The following is a 6107-nucleotide window of genomic DNA, read 5'->3' on the forward strand; positions in this document are numbered from 1 at the left end:
TGGAACACTTAAAGAGTAATCGATGAATTGCTGAAGGCTGAGTGTAGACTAACTTGAGAGTTAAAAACTCCTGGTGGCCCAGTTTCAAGGGGGCTCCCACACATTTGTGGGTTTTATTTCCAGGAGTACTACCAGGAGTGAATATAATATGGGAGAAAAATCTCCTGTGCTTTGGGCAGGGACAGGGGAAAAGTAACCATTTTAAAATAAGCCCAGAGTGTTCTGTTCTCTATGATGAAGAGTTGCCTTCTAGGAATACTGTTTTACTAGAGTCTTATCTGACCGAGGGGAAGGGCAATTAGACAACTCTAGTCCCCTCTAGCTCCTGCCTCACATTATAGGAGGGGAAAAAAGGGTAAGAAATGCTTCTGGGGGTTACAGCTCAACAACTCAGGCCCACGAAAACTCTGAGACTTAATTGTAAGATAACTGAGTGCCTGCCCTCCTCAATATCTTACCACTACATCAGCAGGACTCCAGGCTATAACAGTAGATTTCAACTAAGAGACCTGTAAGACACAGACTCTATTTAAGTAGGTGTTCTTAGGAAAACCTAAAGACCACATGGACGCAGGACAAACAAGGAAACTAGAGAAAGCCTCTGGCATATACAACTACGGTAAACATAAAACACACCCAACTCCTAGCCAGATTTACATAAAATTTCATATCTATAGGTTGATAAACCTCAGTTCTTATTACCAGATACATCATGACCACTTTCAACAAAAAATTATGAGGTATGCTAAAAGGTAAGAAAAAATACAGTCTGAAGAGACAAAGCAAGCATCAGTACCAGGCTCAGATATGACTCAGATTTTGGAATTATCAGATAAGGAACTTAAAGTAACTACGCTGAATATATTAAGGGCTCTGTGGTATAATAAAGAATTTATCCAGTTTTTATTTCTGGTTCTTGGCAAAGAGCTTCAAAAACCCTTGGAATTTCCTGAGTGATCAGAATGTCTCTATTATGCTAATGAGACATGGCAGGGTAGGCCCCTAATTAGCTTCAGAATGGGAGCTGGTCACCAGAAAGACCAACCATGTGACTAGAAGGCTGGAACTTGAGGCGATTCTGACCTTCAGAGAGGAGACTGAGTTCAATGATGTGGCCAACGATTTACTCAATAATCCCTCTGTAATGCTACCTCATATAAAAACTCTGCGCACTGAACCTCAGTGGAGTTTCCTGGCTGGTGACTGCATCGGTGCACAGGGAGGGTAATGTACCCTGACTCCATGGGGAGAGGGCATAGGAACTCCGCATCCAGGGCCCTTCCAGACTTTGTCCTACGTATATCCTTTATAATCAAATTGTACTTGTAAGGATAGCATTTTCATGAGTTCAGTGGATCATTAACAACACAATAAATGATTACTACTTTCTATGTCTGAACTTAGGTATTTATATTGATTCCACAGTAAAGTTGAAACTACCTCAAGTTTCTCTTTGGATCTTAATATATTTCTTAGGGCAAATGGCCAATATTTGTTCTTATGGAAACAGTTTTAAAAAATACTATTTTGGGGCCCGGCCCGGTGGCTCAGGCGGTTGCAGCTCCATGCTCCTAACTCCGAAGGCTGCCGGTTCGATTCCCACATGGGCCAGTGGGCTCTCAACCACAAAGTTGCCGGTTCAACTCCTCTGAGTCCTGCAAGGAATGGTGGGCTCTGCCCCCTGCAATTGAGATTGAATTGAGATTGAGCTGCCGCTGAGCTCCCGGATGGCTCAGTTGGTTGGAGCGCGTCCTCTCAACCACAAGGTTGCCAGTTCGACTCCCGCAAGGGATGCTGGGCTGTGCCCCCTGCAACTAGCAACGGCAACTGGACCTGGAGCTGAGCTGCACCCTCCACAACTAAGACTGAAAGGACAACAACTTGAAGCTGAACGGCACCCTCCACAACTAAGACTGAAAGGAAAACAACTTGACTTGGAAAAAAGGCCTGGAAGTACACACTGTTCCCCAATAAAGTCCTGTTCCCCTTCCCCAATAAAATCTTTAAAAAAAATACTGTTTTGCTCTTAACCTACTTCATGAAACTGGACTTTTATGAATAATTAATATTGCCTTCTTAGAAACTTGTTCATGCTGAAAGCTCTCAAAACTCTTGAAAACATTAACTTTTCTCCTAGTTTTGTGGTATAGAGCCTGGGTTGGCAAACTTTTCCTGTAAAAAGCCAGAGAGTAAATATATTTGGCTTTGCAAGCCTCTGTTGTGACTACTCAATTCTGCTGTCGTAGCATGAACGCTTCATATAGACAATGTATAAACAAACAGATATAGTGGTGTTCTAATGAAACTTTCTTTACAAAAATGGGTGCCGGGCCAGATTTCCCTCACAGGCCATTGGTTGCTAATCCCTGTTTTGGGAAAATGGCAGCCGTGCAATTTAAAGAGACAAAAGACACAGTTTCAAGCCTCTGGCAAGTAATTGATTCAGCTGAGCTTTCTAATTACAAAAAGGATATGCCCTTTCTTCTAGGTTTTAAGGTGAAAATGCTATGTAAGCTGTAAATATGACATCATGAAACCACAAGACACACCTGTAGAAAGGTGTAGCAGATGTTTTGCAGGCTCTGCCCACGTCCTCCCAGCGCTCCAGTACATGCCAACGGCATCCATTTGTAAGCACCTGTGCTTCTACTTCTGATGGCTTCTGCTTGAACCCAGAGTGGGGCGGGTCTGAAGGCAGCCCTCAGTAAATTACAGATGGGAGTTGGAGGAAAAATAAGCCATATGATTTGCTCCTCAGCTGGGAGAGTTCTGAGACATAATCTACACTGTTTCCCAAAGTTCCCCAGCAAATTTAGCCCCAATTGCCCTCAACTGTTACCTGCTGTATGACGTGCCATTTATCACATTCCTTCCATTCCCTGCCTCACTTCCCCTATGTGTGCTTCCTGAGATCACCTGCCAAATAAGATCCTTGTCTCAGAGTTGGTTTCTGGGGCAACCCAAACTAAAATAGTTGCTAAAGAAAGAGCTTTTATAGAAGCCTTTTTAAAATACATTTCCATGGTGAATATAGTTGAGACTAAGATTGATGGAGATGGAAGTTGTGACTATAAAATGAGAACATAGATATAAGAGTCCTGGGAAAAGATAAAGCAGTCCACAAACATAAGGTGAAAGTATTAATATTATGGTTGTCATTAGTCTGAGCCAGGAAATTGCTCACAGCTACTTATCATGGCAGAAGCAAGCAGCAGTATGAATAATATAAACAGTAGATGATTGAAAAATTAATAACACATGCTTCAAAGAACATTATGTGAAATTTAAGCTGTATTTTTCATATTATGAATTTCTCTCAAAAATACAGTAAAGTTTGTAGAGTGACATAATATCCATATATGCACTAGTTGGAATGGAAAAAAATGATAATATTTTGCAGTGTTTGTTTTAGCTCTCTTTTAAAAAATAGGCAAGACATTACAGATACAATTGAGTTTTCTCTTGTAATCCTAGCCTGCCCTAATTCCCTCCCTCTTTTTCCAGTGGCAACCATGCTCATTAAATTGGTGTCTATTCTTCATATTCCTGGTTCATACTTTTACTCCATATGCACGTTTTTATAAGCACTACACATTATAAGGTTTTGTGATTTTAAGATTTACAATAAATAGTATCATGCTGTGCAAAGCATTCTGCAACTTTTGTGTTCACTCAACACTATTACTGAGATCCATCCACGTTGATTCATATTGGTTGAGTTTGGGGAGATCTTCCCTTTACTCTGGAGGGAAGCATTTTGGGAGATTTTTAATAAAATGGACGAATGATTCTCAACTGAGGGTGATTTTGCCTCCTTTAGTGAAATTTGGCAATGTCTGGAGATATTTTAGGTTGTCATGACTGGAGGTAAGGCGCTGCTACATTTGGTGGGTAGGAAGCCAGGGATGTTACTAAACATCCTACAGTGCCCCCACCACAAAGAATTATCCAGTCTAAAATGTCAACAGTGCGAAGGCTGACAAACCCTGATACAGATGAAAGCTAAGTACTCTACATTCTTGAAGGATTTCTGGATATAGGAAAATAACCCAAACGCGTTCCCTTCTAGCTGAGACAGCACATGTTCTGCTTGGTAAATCAGTACAATTGATTCTCCACTGCACTAGGAAGTATTTTCTTCTTGAATGTGGATTTTAGACTGTTTTATGGCTAATAATTATCGCTTATTTTGGGGAGTTGTGTGTATGTGCATGCGTAGTGTGTATGTGTGTATATTATGCTGGGGTTGGAGGAAGGGACCCACAGACATGATCTTTCATGCTGATCTTTCCATCAGATTATTCATGCTGATGGAAAAATATAACAAGGAACAAAACATTTGATTTAGCAAAAACTAACTGTGCTTTAGGATCCCATACATGGTGTTAAAAGATAATTTTTAAATGGTAAAATCATGACTCTCACACAGACATGAAAATGAATATGTGTTAAAGATATTATTCAACTCATTAATGAGGAAAATGCTAAGATACTACAGCCAGTTCAAAGGAGAATCCAAAGAACAGATACAGTTATTATGATATTTATAATAAGAAATATATATTTGGTCTTCAAAGGTTTCTGGCACAGAGCTCCTAAAATCCTTGGAGTTTCCTAAGTGATAAGAGTTATACAGATGTCTTGATATTCCTAACAAACCCCTTTCAACTTACACCTGTTTATGTTAATGAGGTGACTTTTGAAAAGCACTTATGCAGGGGGCTGGTTGCCAGGGCAACCACTCATGTGATTGGAGGGTTGGAATTTTCAGTACCACCCCCTGACCTCTGGGGCATAGGGAGGGGCTGGAGGCTGAGTCAATCACCAATGCTCAATGATTGAATCAATCATACCTATGTAATGAAGCCTCCACAAAAGCCTGAAAGGATGGAATTCAGTTTCCAGGTTGGTGAACATGTGGAGATCTGGGGAGAGTGGTGCACCTGGAGGGAGCATGGAAGCTCCCTGCCCTTTCCCCAGACCTTGCCCTGTGCATCTCTTCCCTCTGACTGTTCCTGAGTTATATATCCTTTTATAATAAACCACTAAACTAGTAAGTAAACTGTTTTCTTCTGAGATCTGTGAGCTGCTCTAGTAAATGAATTGAACACAAGGAGGGGGGATCTTTGGAACCTCGGATCTATAGCCCAGGTGACAACATGAACTTGCAACTGGCATCTGAAAGGGGAGGACTGAGCCCTTGTAGGACTGAGCCCTTAACCTGTGGGACCTGATACTATCTCTCTGGGTAGACAGTATCAGAATGGAGTTGAATTGTAGGACACCAAGCTGGTATTGGAGAATTGCTTGGTGGTGTGGGAACCCCTCCGCCACACACACATCAGAATTAGAATTAGAATTGTTAGCTGGTGATCAGAAGTGGAATCAGTGCAGAATATTAGTTATAAATGAGGAATAGTGAAATGAATATTGCAAATTGAGACAAAACTGACTTCTTCCACACGAGGGGAGAGAGGCTGATTGTACCACTACCCCTCTACCAGACAGGACATAACTGACAGCTATAAGTAACAAGCACTTTGCCTTGCTATCAGTTATTAACAACTTACACAGTTATAAAATAGCTCCCATAGAATTGGATAATCCAGAGAGGTGCCATATACTCTAGAAAATCCAGTTGTCCACTGAAGCACAAATTTCCCCTCCCAATGTGGTAATTTTATGACCGTATAAGCCAGATTTTGGAAAATAGACTGCCTACTATGATGATTATTTAATTTAAGCTATGAAACTCAGATCAATCCTTAGAACAGGTATAGGATTTCCACCATACCCCGACCCTCCCCCACCACCACCAAGGAATGGGTACTCCCCTTGTCAGTCATTCTGAGAAGAGGAAAATTCCGAGACAGGAAAATAAGCCAGGCTAGGGCTGGAGAGAGTCTGGATTTCTTTTTTTCTCTAAGTTGAGGGCCAATGGGACCTGAACTCCAAGGTACGGTGAAACCTGGAGTTGCCCGTTTCCTTTTGAGCTGCCCCTGCCAAGTCAGGGAATGCTGGGAATTAGGCAGGGTTTCAGGGTTTGGGTTTGGACTTATCATCTCTAAAGATATTTACTTTTTCTGGATGTTTTAAGTTATCCTGTT

The sequence above is a fragment of the Rhinolophus ferrumequinum genome, chromosome X, assembly GCF_004115265.2.
Source record: "Rhinolophus ferrumequinum isolate MPI-CBG mRhiFer1 chromosome X, mRhiFer1_v1.p, whole genome shotgun sequence".
In the NCBI taxonomy this organism is placed as follows: Eukaryota; Metazoa; Chordata; class Mammalia; order Chiroptera; family Rhinolophidae; genus Rhinolophus; species Rhinolophus ferrumequinum.